Source organism: Haliotis rufescens, unplaced genomic scaffold (genome assembly GCF_023055435.1).
Source record: "Haliotis rufescens isolate VD_foot unplaced genomic scaffold, xgHalRufe1.0.p SCAF_21, whole genome shotgun sequence".
Taxonomy (NCBI): domain Eukaryota; kingdom Metazoa; phylum Mollusca; class Gastropoda; order Lepetellida; family Haliotidae; genus Haliotis; species Haliotis rufescens.
Genome location: NW_025963902.1, coordinates 4284740 through 4303282, shown reverse-complemented (window position 1 = coordinate 4303282; position 18543 = coordinate 4284740). Strand labels below are relative to the sequence as shown.

The 18543-nt window shown below is 40.0% G+C and overlaps 1 protein-coding gene across 3 annotated transcripts in view; it reads left to right on the top strand.

Moving 5' to 3' along the window:
• Positions 1 to 3879: 3879 nt before the first annotated feature.
• LOC124133390 (phosphorylase b kinase gamma catalytic chain, skeletal muscle/heart isoform-like) overlaps positions 3880 to 18543 on the top strand; it is a 53529-nt gene continuing 38865 nt past the window's right edge. Inside the window, exon 1 of one of the 3 annotated variants that reach the window (XM_046497789.2) lies at positions 3880 to 4006. The gene's annotated coding sequence lies outside the window, so the exon portion shown is untranslated. Of the gene's footprint in view, positions 4007 to 10839; positions 10907 to 12353; positions 12546 to 18543 lie in introns of those variants that run through there. The other 2 variants (XM_048401133.1, XM_046497788.2) reach the window with 2 other exon arrangements.

The following is an 18543-nucleotide window of genomic DNA, read 5'->3' as shown; positions in this document are numbered from 1 at the left end:
AATATTCCTGCAATATCACGGCGGGGGACACGAGAAATGGGCTTCACACTTTGTACCCATGTCGGGAATCGAACCCGGGTCTTCGGGGTGACGAGCGAACGCCCCCATGGAATTCATAAGGAAATCAAGGTATCTTTGGGGTAGCATCGGTATGATTTTCGTCTACACTATTTCGACTTGTAAGACAAACTAAATATTTCACCCGAGCATTGCTTTTTTTATTGTGTGTATATGTTATAGTTAATGTGTAAAATGACTAACATTTAATCTAATTAAAATCAGATCTTAGTTCTCGCTACCGCTAAACAAAGATCTGAGGACACCCCATTACGGGTCACGTTAGACCGCCCTTGCGCGAACTTTGACCGACCAATGGAATGACTGACAAAAAGTCGACATTAGCCAATCAGAAGGCAGCTTTCTCGTGCTTTACGGCCTTAATTTCAAATTGGCGACTACGCTTCGAAACACATTTTGATTAATTCTCGATTAAAAATTTGAAACCTGAACAAAGAACATTCTTGAATGGCCAATTTATGTCTAGATTGTGTGGATTCAGTCGTTAATCCCGTAACTATCGTTCGACATACCCCGTGTTAAATGTTTCGAGGTTGCATGATTAGAAATCACATTCCGACTGTCACTTTCATGATCTGGTAAGCGACGCTCTGATTGGTCGGATGAAAGGTCGTTCTGACGTGACCCCTACTGGGATGTTGTCAGATCTTTGTTCAGCGGTTGCGACAACTAAGATCTGATTTGAATGAGATTGGACTAACATTTTCACATTTTCAGTTATTTCAAATTAAGTGAAAAATGACATAAAATATTTAGATATTTTATAGATTGCCTAGTTGAATCACATTGACTGCAACATATACACGCCTACAAACCAATGACTGTGAAAACAACAACTTAGTGTTGTCTGTCTTGCATTGAAGAACTTCCCAACGAAAATTGGAAGAACAAGAATGATTCTGTCCATGCTACAGAAAATGAATGAAAACAAAATGCAAATATCGTAATAACAACCGATCAAAGCTGTCACCTCGGGTATGGAAATCTACACTACTTAGAGCATAACAGGGTAGAGTGTCTGGCAACTCTGCCACATGCTCCCTGTTGGGTGGACAAGCGCGAAACCTGGTCTTCAATAATAGTGTCATAGCGACCAATTTGGGGCATCCATTGTCTGAATGAACATTTAATTCCAAAGGAGACATGACATCTATATGCCTTGAAACACTTAATTGCCGTTATTTATGAGATGCTAATCCCAATTGTTCATCCCCATTGCATTGTACATCCACTGTCTGCCATCCTGAGAGAGAGAGAGAGAGAGAGAGAGAGAGAGAGAGAGAGAGAGAGAGAGAGAGGGGGGGGGGGGGGGGGGGGTCTTACCCTCAGCCTAGCTAGGGTTAGGCGGGGAGCTCCAGGGCACCAAGACAACAACCACTACCACTTTGTGCAGATCTGGAACACAGTGTTTTTTGCATGTATATATCTACCTGTATAAAGTAGAAATGTATACACCGCAAGCCATCGACTTGATGTCGTTACGTCTTACCGAGAACCATGCGCCGACCCTTGGCATATGGGAGTATGCAAATTATTCATTAGCAACGTCACGTGTGTCTGCAACGCACGTGCACCAGAGGGTTGTAAATAATAGCATTCGTGTTTTAGTCGTGATGTAAACATCCCAGCTTCCAGCCGAGAGCCATGAACGCCATGTCAGGCGGAAAGCATCTTCCCGAGGCAAGGGAGTTGACTGACTGTAAAAGGAAGCTGGGCTTTTACAGTCAGTTAACTCCCTTGCCTGGGGAAGATGGTGGAAAAGCGGCAGAAAAAATGTAATATGGAACTGGAATGTGATCATGTTTGTTTGTTTGTTTGTTTTTTAACGCCGCACTCAGCAATATTCCAGCTATAAGACGGCGGTCTGTAAATAATCGAGTCTGGACCAGACAATCCAGTGTTTGACGTCATGGGCATCGATCCACGCAATTGGGATACGGTGACATACATCAACCAACGACCCCCACTGTTTGAAATGTAAATTTGTTCCGAAAATATTCATTGGCTTTCAAAGATAAGATGTCTAAGATACCCACCAGCAATTGTGTATTATGCGATTATTTATTTTTTTAAAGTTTTATATCAAATTATTTTTTTTTTAAATAAACAAATAAAACCGTGTTGAAGTATTCTTTGAATGCTGATAAGCGCTAGTAAAGTCCATTTTGTGGATATAATGTCGCTTTAGATATTTTCAATTTGAATATCAACCATGATCAAATCAACTGTGAAATATATTTCCTATTGCTCCTCAGTTGAATATGTCAGAGTGAGTGAGTGAGTTGGGTTTAACGCCGCTTTTAACAGTATTACAGTTATATCGCGGCATGTCAGCTTAATGTAGGAGGAAAGCCCGAGGTGATGCAGGTTTCAGACGTTTACCACTTCGGTGAAACCCACGAGCACGGGTATGGTGCTGACAAACCTAGAAACATAATCGGGGCGAACCGGGACTCGTACCTACAATCATAGGTTTCTGGGGGCAGTCGTTTAAGGCGCCGCGATTAGCTGTGCAGAGTTGCGTCCCTTGGGTACGCCAGAAACCTATGATTGTGGGTTCGATTCCCGGTTCACCCCGATTATGTTTCTAGGTTTGTCAGCACCATACCGTGCTCGTGGGTTTCACCGAAGTGGTAAACGTCTGAGACCTGCATCACTTCAGGCTTTCCTCCCACATTAAGCTGACACGCCGTGATATAACTGGAATACTGTTAAAAGCGGCGTTAAACACAACTCACTCACTCACCCATACGTTCATTTCATTTGTTCATGGAATGCACCCTTTTGATTGACGGTCGTGACGAAGAAAAATATCTTCAAATGACTGACGTTTCTGTCAAACGATATTGTTTCTAAATCACTAAATAACTTCGGAAAAAAATAAAATTTAATTTTCCAATCAATTTCGTCAATCTTCATATGATAAATGTTAATCATACAAAGATTCGTAGCTCTCAATGAAATACAAGAGCATTACGTAAGCAAATAAAACAAAATATTGTGTTTACAGTAATACTTAAATAATCAGGATTCTAAACCACTCAAAACCTTACGTGAATAATATTATGTTGTGAGGTATCATGAATAATTTTGTATATTTTAATTAAATTGTGTTCTGTCTTCACTACAAAATAATATCCCATAAAATATTCACGATCGCTTAATAAGTCGGAAAATGAGTCCAAACGTTTGATGTCATGTATCTCTGCAATACATATGAATTTAAGCTTGTGAATTGTATTTTTGTGTTCCGAAGATACTTTAGTTAAAAAATATAATGAAAAGTTAAAATGTGACTTTTCACCCATAAGATCCCTTTTGTTGTAGGTCACATTTCGAAATGCTTCTAAATAATTCTTACATGTAGGGGAGACAACTCTTCACATACTGGCATGAGTTTCACATGTTTACTGCCTTGCTTTGAAGCACCTTTGACCTATGAAAAGTAAAAAAATAGTTGTACTAGTACCTATGCATTCGTGAATAGCTACAGTTTCTGCTTTCAGTTGTTCTACAGCAACCATAATCTGGGTTTTGAGTCGAAACAAGGGTCAATTTACGTTACCAAAATGTTGTTGTCTTTGTAAATCAAAAACTATTCATGTCGCAATAAAATTATTTCCTTAATAAACATGAGGTAATTGATGTGGTCGATCAGGATATCAAATAAATATACAAACAACATGTATATATAAAATTATACGCCTTCTATCAAAACCACTTGAAATCGTCGACTCGATCCTGAAAATGGATGGTTGTTCGAGAAAGAACACCGAACATTAGTCTGACAAAAGTAGTCTCCCCCTTGACCACCAAACTTGGCAACTTATCAAAATGGTGGCAGATATCGGTCAACGATGACATTGACCTTCGTAGTATATTTACTGTCGTATCGTCGTCCACAGCATTTATCAGAGGATTAATTGGGGTAGGTAAATTATCGATTTCATGCAAACATATCTGATGTAATGTGTTCTCTGGCGCGAGAGGCCCGTCGCTTAATTTATCCACTGTTGTCTGTGAGTAGGACTGTGTATGATCAATGCATGACGGTACGACCGAGCAAGTGATGTTAGCGAGTGCTGAAAAATTCAACTCGTTTTGTAATTAGGTATTTGTTGCTGGATATGAAGAAGTGAGTTGTGATTGGGAATTTGTGTCATTGAAATAGGCCAAATTCAATTTGACATCTTTCAAAGTATCACACTAATAATAGTTAACTGCCTAGTAATAAACCGAATGCGGAGACAGTGGCCAAGTGGCAGAGGAGTGTTGAGATTGTCTTACTGCCGTTATACGAGATCTCATTGAGCTGTTCGCATTTTTGGACATCGGCTGCACTGATTTTTGCAATACCTGAATACCGTACAACTGCAGAAGAAGTTCAGTTTGTCTGGGTATCACAATTGCGGAAATAGCCAAGAATATTCCCGTTGACAATCTTTATCCGTTGTTCAATATACCTGATGAGATCATTGCAGCTCAACATAAACAAGAATCTCAAACATGATAAACATTCCTACATGGCCTGTAAACATAATAAATAATAAATTCTACCATGAGTTTCGAAAATGCTTGATTCCGATTGGTCAGTCAGGAGTATCAAATCACCATGACCACCACAGAAGTTACTATTTGTAGCAAAGTACTTGGGCCTACCTTTAGAATACAGTACCACAAACTTTTCATACACTTGACAATACCCTATGATGTAATTTGTAGTATTGTAGTGATTTTACCTCTGCGAACAATATAGTGATTAGCCGCTCTGAGGGTTTCACCAATTAATGCTATGATCGCACGGACCGATCCGCGTAGTGTTAGGTTAAAATATGGCCCGCGACTGCTAGCTCAGAACTAGGGACTTTACCTGTTTCGAAGCTTCGTTTGCATACGACCCCTTTTCCGGCAGCGCTCGGCCACATGCATTTCGGCCTCAGGTGCCCGAATAGTTCCGAGGGAAACCGAATGTCTCCGACGGAAGTGGAGATCGTCTCATACAACAGTATGTTGTTGCCCTTCGCACCGGCAAAACAATGCCCTGTGACGTCAGGGGTCATCGAGTGTGCATAAACTCCTCCCAGTGATTTATCATCTCTATATGCAATGTCATTAAATACGCCCAGCTATGTTGAGAGTTTTGAATATTTTTTTACTAGCCTGCTGCAGCACATTTTATAGCAAGGGCTAGTTTATGAAAGCACTTTTATTTTCAATATATATTTTTATTTCTTTTTTTTCATAATTCAAGTGGCTAAAGTGGTTATAAATGGGAACTAATCTACATATATTATTTTTTCGGTTCATTCATTTTCATTATTATGCATATGAATGCAGTTTATTAGGTATATAATATTGGCGCTGAACACATCCAAATGTCGCCAGTGTTAGGGTAGGTTTCCCAGAACTCTATCCTTAGCCCTTGGATCCCATTTACGATCATTAGGGTTAGGTTCCCGTTTAGTGTCTATTGTAGATTCTGTAGAGGCTCCTAATATTCTTCTTACAAAAACATCAAGTAAACAGGATGAAAGGGATTTGTGTCAAATATTTTGGCTACTGGAAACTGTCCTGGAATATTCACACCAGCCACTTTCACCGGCTACATTTTTTCAGTACTGATTCAAAAGCGAACTCACCTTTGTGTCATCACTAGCCATGCTCATACCTCCCTCATTCCTTACTATTATCCACATCATCCTTACAGTGTTCCCTACCACACTTTCCTGTCACAAAATACACCCGACGAATTATTAAATATCATGTCATTCATGCGTACTCGCGAGGTCGACATCTGACACCGGTAGCTGTTTTCAGTTCATGCCATATTGGCTCATTCCTCACCACTCGGAATTACGGAATGGGACGTGTGTGCCAAATGGCATCGGGATCATTCGTAAGTGTCCGTAGACTAAAGTCACGAGACACCATGCCTACCCGTAATCTTCGTAAGTGTCCGTCACCTATTCGACCCTTTTTGTTCAGTTCTGTAACGTCTTAGGCATGAGGTAAATTTGCACTTAGTTTCACAGTGTGGACGTAGGTCAGTCGGTTAGCTGTCAGGTTAACAATCCGAAGGTCGCGAGTTCGTGTCCAATGCATTCTCACTAAAACTGGTTGCTTGTCTTTGAGTCATGATATCTATGGCAGAGATCATCCTCATGAGAGGTTGTGGTACTGTACTCTAAAGGTGCTCCAGTACTTGTTTGTCAGTCACTGTCAGTAGGAATTTTGAAACAATAATATACAAAATTATAAATTACACTGTTGCAGTTCCTACAATAATCAAAACTTGTGTGGCAAAAACTACTTTAGCACATAGACTGAACATGCTATATCCGGACCAGACAATCCAGTGATTGACATAATGAGCATCGATCTACGCAATTGGGATACAATAACATGTGTAGCGGCCATAAAATTTCCGAGTCCCGTGATGGGATTCGAACCACGGACCTTCTGATCCCTGGTCTGACGCCTTGTCCACATGACCAAAGAGGTTAACCCCATCAGCAAGCTGACATGGTAAGGATGTCATTTTTGGGATGACTCCATGCCCTGCTACACGTGCATCAACCAAGTTAGCGAACCTGACTACCCAATCCCGTTAGTTGCCTCTTATGACAAGCATAGTCACCTTTTACAGCAAGCAATATAACTGTAATACTGTTAAAAGCGGCGCTAAGCAAGACTCACTCACTCACTTTAACATGTTTACAATATTGCTTTGGACAAAAAGAAATCTTTAGCATGATAAAATCTATCTGTTTGTATTTCAACCATTCAACAAAAGGTTTGGGAAAGCAAGATGTGAAAGAAATACCTTTTGAAATGAGAGACCTTAAAAGGTTTCCTAATTCTTGAAGCATGACTGTCATTGCTCTCTGATTCATATTTTCTCCATTATAAAGTCTTTGAAGGTAATGAGGTTATTTGCTTTGTACGTAGTACACCTCTGGTCGTTCAGCTGTGACTGCTGCTTGGCAGCATACAGTTTTTTACTCATTATCACACAAGTATTTTGAAGCAAGAAACATGTAGGTTGGAAGCAAGCATAGAGGGCAGAGCTCCAGATAAGCTTTTGGTGTTGTGGGTATTTTTCCCATGCATTTTAAAATCATTGGGTATCAGTTATTCTATCTGGGTATTCAAATTTCTGTTACCCACTAGTTTTTACACATGTGGGGATTTAAGTTAAACATTGAAGAACACTATTCATCTAGTCCCTGCAAACTGGTGTCGTGTGGGTTCGAGAGCTTTTAGGACTAAAAAATACCACGATACTTCCACAAGAAAGTGTGATGGCAAATGATCATGATGTAACTGTCATCGTGGAGTTTGGCAAGGTTGACGGAATGCCCGTTTATAATTTCAAAATAAGTTGCTGATTTGCTAATCGAATATACAGGATTACTTCACAATATTTTGATGATACACACAAGTTTTATTTTTGTAGCGTATCTGTAATGTTCGTTGCGTATTTGATACGCTTGGATTTTATTTTACTGCATATTTCTGCATTTCTGATGCGTATTTTACGCAGATACGCAGCTTATCTGGAGCTCTGGAGGGGTTATGCATTATGACCCAACACAGAGCTGAGCCTGTAGATCAAACTACTAAGCTCGCGGACAAAATCAACTCCTCTAATGGTTCAACCAGATGCTACATGCATCTTCCTGAGGCAAGGGAGTTAACTGACTGTGAATGTCCAGTTTCCACCCTTGCCAAACTAGGCTGGTATTATAGAGTTATGGTTTGGCTAGACTAACAAGTCCATGCTTTGCCCAATCAAAATCATGTTTCGTAAACACCGTTTTCAACATTCTGATTTCGGTCGACTGCAGGATTTGCAAAAGAAGTGTACCATCAGCTAGGCATCGACATATATTTTCCAAATCTTTTCATGTGTTTAATCAAGGTGCTCATGTGATTTGATGCGCTTTGCGAAGTAAGACCCGTTTTATTACAATATAGATCTTGATCATCGATCAGATTGACTGACTGGGCACCTGATTTACCAGTAGCACTCCACCTGAAAAACTTGATGCTGGGTTTGATGTTTGCTTTAGTCATGTTATCACTCTTTAACACTATTGCAGACTATTTGAGTGAGTGAACTTGGTTTAAAGCCTGTTTGAACAATATTCCAATTGTTTCACAGCATTAATATCGCAGTTTTCAGAGGGAGGAAAATCACTTGTACAATGATGGCAATTATGTTTCTGTTTGATCAGAGGAACTTGTTACAGTCATTAAACAAGTGTTTGGGTGAAAGTTGATCAGTCCTTGAGCAGTCAATCAGAAATCCTAGTTGAATTAATAATTGTTTTAATAAGTTGGTCCTTAGATTAATTTAGACAGGGCCTGTTCAACAAATCGATCGGTGCGCTTACAACTCTCATACAGCTATGTTTAAGTATGTCAACTATGTGTGTTACGATCGTCTTAGCGCTACAATTGTTTTGTGGGACAGGACAGTGAAGCACTCGACATACTCAAGGACAATAGGACATTGTCGAACTGGTAGATACGGATCAAATCTATTTTGATAGCAAATGCTAAACTTGGCTGATCCGAAAATAATGATAAGGCCATATGATTATGTTGAGAGTAACGTCTGCTTGGTGCATTATAAAGTCATGGGTCTTGTTGAGAAGAAGCGTTTGCACAGACTTGCACTAATAATGTCAGCATGGAAAACGGTTTTGTTTCTGTTGTGTAAACATCAAAAGGAGGATGGCGCGGTGGTATATTGGCAGATACCAAATGCAATCATGTATATATGCCTCTATGGTCCTTGACCTGCACCGACTGACACTTTGCACTGATGGGGGAATCATTCACTGTTGGCTGTTCCAGTAACACCCCCAACTTTCTTAAAGGAACCTGCACGGTGCAATCTCATTAAAATCAGATCTTAGTTCTCGCTGCAACTAAACAAAGATCTGAGGACATCCCATTACGGGTCACGTCAGACCGACCTTTCACGAACTCTGACCGACCAATGGAATTACTTACAAGAAGTTGATATTAGCCAATCAGAAGGCAGCTTTCTCGTGCTTTACGGCACTAATTTCAAATTGGCGACTACGCTTCAAAACATATTTTGACAAACCCCCTTAAAAATTTGAAACCTGAACAAAAGAAAATTCTCGAATGTCTAATATATGGTCTAGATTGTATAGGATCAGTCGTTAAGCCCGTAACTATCATTCGGAACACCCCGTTTTAAAGTTTTGGGGCTGCATGATTAGAAATCACATTCTGACTGTCACTTTCATGATCTGGTAAGCGACACTCTGATTGGTCAGATGAAAGGTCGTTCTGACATGAACCCTTATGGGATGTCCTCAGATCTTTGTTTAGCGGTAGCGAGAACTAAGATCTGATTTTAATGAGATTGCTGCACAGTGCCAATTTTCCTGTCTTGATCTCCATGTGTGGATTCTGGGTTAGAATTGATCGCCAGCAACCTACAGTCTATGCCAAGAACTGTGGAGTCTGTTACCCTAAACTTGGCTCTAAAGCGTCATTTTCGGATTTTAGTGTTATTGTACATGTTGTATGGTCAAGTATTCATTTTATCTGCTGTTTACTAGACTGAACAGAATTTTACCCGACTTGGGCTCCGTACGAGTGGCTAATGTTGCAGACTGAACTTGTGGTTGTAATAGGCGACCAAACGGATCAGGTGGTTGACTCAGTGGCCTGGTTCATAACATGTCCTTGTACCCTAATCGTTGCTCACAAAATCATTCACTAGATGGTCTGGTCCAGATACAATTATTTATAAGCCATCATCAAATATATTGTTGAGTGCAGCAGTTAGGTACAACTAACTAATTTTGTGATTGGTTTCTACATAAACATGACTACCAAACTCAATTACCCATCCGAGGTAGAATAGGTCTTCAGTAACCCACGCTTGCCGTAAAGGCGACTATGCTTGTCGTAAGAGGCGACTTACAGGATCAGGTGGTCAGGCTTGCTGACTTGATTGAAGCATGTCATCTATCCTAATTGCGGGATCAATGCTCATGATATCAATCACTGGATTGTCTGGTCCAGACCATGATTGTAGTAAGAGGCTATTGATGGTCAGACTTGGTTGATGCATGTCATCGTAACCCAATTGCATGGATCAATGCTCATGATGTCAATCACTGGATTGCCTGTCTGGCCTCTATTATTTACAGACCACTGTAGCTAAAATATTGCTGAGTGTGCCGTTAAACAGCATACAAACAAACACACAAACAAAACCGGATTGTCTGGTCCGGACTCATACCACCTTCATAGAGCTGGAATATTGCAGAGTTCACAATAAACAACAAACAAACACATCAAACTCTGACATTTCTTCTTGGATTACTTTCATTCAATCTTGCATTTGTGATTATAAAATGCAAGCTTCATTTTTAAAAGCTGTGAGCATGCTTGCAGACACAGCTGCAATGGGAGAATCATTCACTGTGTGAATGTTCCAGGAACGCCCCCACAGGCTGCAGCCTCGGTGCATGCGCTCCCCGATGCCATCTGGTGTCCCTGCTGCGTCCGTGCAGCGGTTGATGTGCATGTGTGGTGGGCGTGGGGGCTGCATGATTGCTGTGCTTCTTAGGGGGGAAGCATTGTATAAATGCGATAGGGATAAACATTTGACCTTTTGATAAGCATTTCTGCTATGCTGTTGGGCCTTTGTAAAAAAAGCAGAAGATGTATTTGTTTGGATAAAACCTTGAGCACATACTGCATTACTGGATTTGCATACATTGAGAAGCTTATCGTGCAATTTCAGCATTAGAATAGGTAGACAGGATGTAGACAGGTAAGCAGCATTAGAAATTGGCACTAGTCCTATAGTCCTTGCCAAACTGCCTAATAGGTAAGGTATCATAAGGTATAATTTTGCTATATGTTCTCATGGTAAAGTCTAGTTGACTGAAACTGTTAGTTTCCAAAGCTGCTGTCTGTGCAAAAAACTTTCAGTCCCTGAACTAAAATCTTAGCATCATTTTCAATACATTTTCAGCGTTAGAAACGAGCACTAGTTCTGTGTCATAGTCCTTGCCAAACTGCCCAATAGTTAAGGTATAATAAGGACGATTAGAAATTTGCTCTTTTTAAGGATTTTATTATATGTTACCATTATAAGGACTAGTGAACTAAATTGTTAGTTTTGACTTGGGGAGGACCACTTGTTTGTCTGACCCAGACTTTATTATTTCTATGATGGAGTGATATTGCTGGAAATTGGAATAGTGGTGCAGTGTTTGAAGCAATTTTAAAACCCAACAACGGTCAGGCAGGTGACACATAAGTGTTGCCTGCCCACATTCACACATTATAAATATTGAAAAATGTAAATATCGCTAATGTTTGCATATACGGTAATGCAAACAATCACTAGAGAATCTATACAAGGAGCATACAACTATGCTTGTCGTAAGAGATGACTAACGGGATTGGGGGCGGTCGGGTAGCCTAGTGGTTAAAGCGTTCGCTCGTCACTCCGAAGAACCGGGTTCGATTCCCGACATGGGTACAATGTGTGAAGCCCATTTCTGGTGTCCCCCGCCGTGATATTGCTGGAATATTGCTAAAAGCGGCGTAAAACCATACTCACTCACTAACGGGATTGGGTGGTCAGGCTTGCTGACTTGGTTGATGCATGTCATCGATCCCAATTGCGTGGATTGATGTTCATGATGTCAATCATTGGATTGTCTGATCAGACTCGATTATTTACAGACCGCCGTTATATAGCTGAAATATTGCTGAGTGCAGCCTTAAGATAACAAACAAACAAACAAACAAATCTATCTGCTAGACAGTCAGGCAGGTGGAGGAAAGTGTCATGCAGTCCGACAGAAAAGTTACTTGTCATGGGCAAGGGGTAGGCAGTTATTTCAGACACTGGTGCTGCAACAAATAAAATGTATATCAGTACTAGGTCTGCGGATCAGTGATGAGGGGATACGTAACTGGGAGACTCACAGACTGGAATGTTGATATGGCACACACACAGAGCACCAGCTCATTCAGACTTAACCCTTCAGCTGTCCCCAGTGAGATAGCAGTGTAGAAACACCCCCTGCCAGGATTCAGACATCCAGACGTGTTTTACATTGGGTTCCACATGCTGATCACCACTACTACTAAGTACTCTATATTTCCTCCTGCTGGCATTAGCAAAGCCGCTCCACATGGAATAACATGAGACTGGGTCAATATGATCTGTTCCGTATTGATCATGCAGGAAGTAAGAGTCATATGTTGGGCAGAATCTAAGGATATCACGTCATAATGAGAGTTTTGTCTGTGAACTTGAGTGTTAGTAAACAACCTTGCCAGGAGTATGGTGTGGGTAGACGCTAGGGTCAGTGTGCCGTGAGTCACCCGCCTCACTCAGTACTCTGCACTAGACACACATCTCAGATGGTCACATCGGCAGTGGATGTAGACAGGTAAGCAGCGTTAGAAATTGGCACTAGTCCTATAGTCCTTGCCAAACTGCCCAATAGTTAAGGTATGGTAAGGACTAGTAGAAATTTGTCATTTTTAAGGGTTTTGTTATGTGCTGTCATTATAAGGACTTGTGGACTAAAACAGTTAGTTTCTATCCCTGGTAAGTGTATGACGGACTGTTGTGACACAGGTAGGCACATGGCTGACCCCTGTGACACAGATAGGCAAATTGCTGACCCCTGTGCTGTGACACAAGTAGGCACTTAGCTGACCTCTGTGACACAGATAGGCAAATTGCTGACCTCTGTGACACAGGTAGGCACATAGCTGACCCCTGTGACACAGATAGGCAAATTGCTGACCCCTGTGACACAAGTAGGCACTTAGCTGACCTCTGTGACACAGATAGGCACATAGCTGACCCTTGTGACCAGATATGCAAATTACTGACCTCTGTGATACAGTTAGGCACATAGCTGACCCCTGTGACACAGATAGGCAGATAGCTGACCCCTGTGACACAGATAGGCAGATAGCTGACCCCTGTGACAGATAGACAAATGGCAGGTCCTTGTGTCACAGGTGACAATTGACTGTCACTTGAGATGCAAGTAGGCAAATGGCTGACCATTGTGACACATATGGTTATAGGCGATTGGTTGATCGCCGTAACACAGATATCAATAAGTCATTAGTAGGCTAATGTCTAACTGTCATGATACACCTGTAGGTGAACAAAATCAATATCCATGACACAATTAACACCTTACAATGAGTTTGGGGATTTCAGGTTCTTTGCAAGTGTAAACACAACATAAACACTAACAGAGCTCAAGGATGAGGGAAAATATTCCAGTGGATGTGGGTGGTCGGGTAGCCTGGTGGTTAAAGTGTTCGCTTGTCGCGGCGTAAAACTATACTCACTCTTGTGTATGTTTTGATTCATAAGCGCTGCTGCAAGAAGGAAATAACAGCTGTTTTGACTCCCACTGAGCAGAGTACAACAGCAATGTAGGGGTTGTGCCAAAAGCAGTTATCATGTTTATGGCAGTGTTGTGTTTTGTCAGAAACACCAGTTTGTAGCTCGCATCTTGCATCCAGGAATGTGATGTTTAATGTTAAACTGATTTCTCACTTTCAAAACTAGAGGGATTTCAGTCGAGTCATATCTACCATCAATTTATTAGTAATTTATTACATGTAATCCCATATGTAAATTATTGAGGAAGTTGCCATCCATAAATTCTCTTCCTTATGTGTATCACTTCAAAATACCTTTCAAAGACTTGATATTTTATGAAGGTGACATTGATATTTAATTCTTATTGTAAGGCAAGGTTTTACTGTGTGGAGAACATATGAAGTGTAAGCTTTAATATATAGCTGTTTAGGACTTTTTCTTTTTGAAACTTTCTATTCATTGTATAAATTGGTATGCACCATCCGTGCGTCACAGCGTCATGCTACTTGTTTCTGTTTAAATAAAACAAATGAGTGAAGGTTGTGCTGACATTGTCCCCGTGATTGACACGCTCCTTGCATGTAGACAGTCTGAGGGAGACATGCATATTGCACACTGACAGAGACAGTCACCTGATTCAAGCGGACATGACCTCTCAGGTTTCGAATGTTCTTGTATTAAAGGGGCAGTGCCGTGGTTAAAAGCGTGATGGAATTGTTAGACCACTCTTTTTTTAAACTTGGTTTATGGACCCACTGACTGTAAATTGACCCACTGACCCACTGACTGTTGAAATGGAAAACAAAATTCTGAATTTGCTCTTTTTATTTTATCCTGACGATACGCTGATCATGCTGATATCATATTGCTCAGAAAAAATATGTTCGAAACAAGGACCACTGAATTTGACTTATGTTAAACATCAGAGTCAAAACAAAGGTTTTTTTCTTGAAATTGATAGGACGTGTATACGTAGATGCACAATCACTGGGTTGTCTGGTCCAGACTTGATTATTCACAGACCCCTGTCATATAGCTGGAGTATTGCTGAGTGTGGGGTTAAACAACAAACAAACAAACAAACAAACCAGCCAACCACAACACTATTCCCACATTAAACCATTTTAATTATTTATACCAGTCATGGTAATGGGTGGTGGTGGGGGGAATTGAATTGCTTTTTTTTCTTAATCCCCAACTAACGACAGGTATTTTCCTGTAAAAAATCGTGGCCTTAGAATGCGTTAACAATGCCTTAAGGTACGCTTAGTAATCACTTATATTTTTTAATGAAGGAACCACTTGACATGTTATACTATGTGAAGCCAGTGAGAAATTTGTACCAGGAGGCTGGACAGACACATGGGAAATGATGAACAAATAAATATGCATGATCAGCAGATTTTCTATTAACCTATTTTCATTCTGCTTATTTTCCATTAAGTACACAGTTATATGTGACTGTCAGGATATATACATGAAAATGTATCTGAAAATTTCTGTTCCTGGGCCATTTATAATGATGTAAGAAAAAAGCTTTTCTTCTACTCTGAGTGAGTTGATCTTAACACTATATTGAATGGTTGTGCTTTACCAAAACTAGTAATTTAGACATCTTGTAATCTGTTTTGTTTGTTGTTTAACACTGCACTGAGCAATATTCCAACTATATATAATGATGGCAGTCTGTAAATAATCGAGCCTGGGCCAGACAATCCAGTGATTAATATCATGAGCATCGATCCACACAATTGGGATCGATGACATGCATCAAACAAGTCAGCGAGTCTGACCACCCGATCCGGTTACGACAAGCATAGGCGCCTTTTACAGCAAGCATGGGTTGCTGAAGACCAATTCTACCTGGATCTTCACTTGTCTGGCGCCTATGAAACCCCCCTCAGTAACTGAGCGTGAGTTGGTTGCATGTGACTACGCCCTGTTCTCGCCTATCTCGCCAGACGAGTGTGTAACACGTTTTGTTGTGTAGCCAGGGGAGCAATTAATATCGTATTCATTTCCAGGAGATTGAGGTCTCTTTGACGGTAATTCTGGTGTTTGTTACATGTGGTTAGTGGGCCCAAAAGTATCTGGTTGCATTGGGAATGCTTCCCACATAATGATCGATCATCTCCTTGACTTAATCAGAGCTACAGATAAGCTGTGTATTTGCGTAAAATACCCCCAAAAATATTCAAAACCCAATTACTTTCAATTAACTTGCGTACAGAAACGCATGCATTATATGAAAAACACAAATGTATAAACACTTGATTAAAACAGCATGAGTAAATACCCAATGAAGCTTTTTCAGCATGCGTGCAAAGGAGCTAATTTCCCGAAACACAATTACAAGCTAATTTACTTTCCAAGTCAAGCCTACTGTATTTTCTTGAGTATAGTGCGCACCCAAACATATTACGCACACCTCTCTAGCAGATTCAGTATTTTGGAAAAATAAAAATTGAAAATTGTGCGCAGAACAAAATTACACCGTACCCCTTCTGCGAAGTCCGGTAAACAAATGGGTGATGAGAAACTTGGTCAGTACAAATTTGAAATTTGATATAAAAAATTACCAGACATGTTGGTTTGTTGTTTAAATTGTATTTTTCGTTCTGCTAGGCATTGTTTTACATCCAGGGATTAAGATTACCTTGTGTATGTTCTTGTAAACTAACCCGGACACAGCAGTCAGCTGTACACATGTTTTCTTGGAATCTACCGGTGATTCTATTCTGTATCTGAAACTATTTTTTTTATCAGGAATAACATATTCCAATATCTTGTTATTTTAGTTGCAGCTTCTACTAAATATATTTAAAATCATAATAACCCTAAGCGAAGCAGCTGATCGCTATTAGAACAGTTATATACATCGAAAACATTATTTCATTTTTAAAAATCTTAAAATGTTCCCTAATTTGGGAAAAAAACAATAGAGTGATGAATAGATGAGTGAAAAAATATTGGTTACCCAATGAAAATGTAATAACCCAATTAAAAAAGAAACCCTAGAGTAAAAACTCAATTGCTCAAAATTTATCTGGAGCTCGACTGCTTAATCAAGATGACACTAGATCACACCGATGAAGGTTTTTTTTGGGGGGGTTGTTGTTTTACCCGGCGTGTTTAGCAATATTCCAGCTATGTTTGTAAATAATCGAATCTGGACCAGACAATCCAGTGATTGATATCATGAGCATCGATCCACACAATTGGGATCGAAGACATGCTTCAACCAAGTCAGCGAGCCTGACCACCCGATCCTGTTTGTTGCCTCTTACGACAAGCATAGTCACCTATTACGGCAAGAATGGGTTGCTGAAGACCTATTCTAAACCAGATCTTCACGGGTACACAGATGAAGTGTGAATGAATGTTTCAATGAATTAGTGTTGTAAACTTCAACATGTTTAAACAGAAAGTACACATTAGTAAAAGGTTCGTTGGATATTCCTTGTGCAGTGGAATCTAGGTTTACATTATTTTCATATAATATGCTTATACTTCAACAATATCGTAAAATGTGTCCCAGAAAAACAATACAAGTGAAAAGTCATTGAGACAGTTAACTATAGAGCCTATCACCTGGGTGGAGCTTTTGATTGGAAGGATTAGTCGAAACGTGATCATTATTAGAAGGATTTGTCAAAATGTGAACATTGTAAGAACACATTTGTTATTGGAAGGATTAGTCAAAACATTTATCACTGAAACAGCTTGGACATCAGTTCAGCTGGTTAACCAAGACACCTGGTACTAGAAATGTCTGTAAACATTCTAGACAATGCAAAAGGACACGTGGTTGTCTATATATTCATACAATTTATACCCATCCATCATGTTATTTGATTATTATTATTATATCTGCTGTGCCCTTCATTTTTTTAGTATATTATCATATGTATTTTTCTCATCTGAATATAACAATGTTTGCACAGAGTTGAAAAGTGCTGGAATTTAACGATGACCGATGAAAAGTCCTCAAATTTATTGACAGTCTTTTTAAAGCACTGGAATGTGAATAAAATCATCCTAGCAGTAACCATGGTATCAAAATTATTATCGATTGAGTTTTAATGTGTTCTTTGCTTCCTGTCGCTTACAGCTTAATAAAAAGACTATTTTCTAGTCAATTATGGGTTACATGTGTTGCTTTCTTTGCACATTGTATTACTGAATATAGTTTAATTAACATGGGGAATAAACTCTTTAAAAATATATTGGTATAAAAGCATATAGAGTAATGAGCCACTTATGAGAGTTATGAGAGACTGTTTAACATTGGTAAAAACGTGTACATTTTCACATATATTACACACAATATAAATGACTGTACCAGGCTTTTACAGAAGTGGAAAAGACCAGTGAAAATTTGGCGAAGAATAGGTCTTCAGCAACCCATTTTTGCCGTAAAAGGCGACTATGCTTGTCGTAAGAGGCGACTATGCTTGTCGTTAGAGGCGACTTACGGGATCGGGTGGTCAGGCTCGCTGACTTGGTTGATGCATGTCATCGTATCCCAATTGCATGGAACGATGCTCATGATATCAACCACTGGATTGTCTGGTCCAGACTCGATTATTTACAGACTGCTGTCATATAGCTGGAATATTGCTGAGTGCGGTGTTAAACAACAAACAAACAAGCTACAATAGCCCACAGCTAATCCAGCCGTTTGCTGTTTGGTAATTCCATGGCTGTCCTCCACTCTTCTTCACACATTCTATATTGCACTTCCGATGACACACATTTGCTGCTGTATCAGTTGTTAGTGCAGATAATGTGCGACAGACCGAGTGTATTCTCTGGTGTATCCTAAAAGATTTCATAACGTTTTCTTTTAATTGCCCAGTGGTGACTCCACGTGAGAACGTGATGGGCTGAGCATCCTTGGTGTAGGTTACGGAGGCGAATATTGAGTCGAGTGACACTTCCCCATTGCAGACAGACGGGATATTTGTTATGACTGCTGTGATGTATTTCAAGTGAGTGTTGGAGATGTATTTTGGCCAGAGTTTTTTAATCATGAT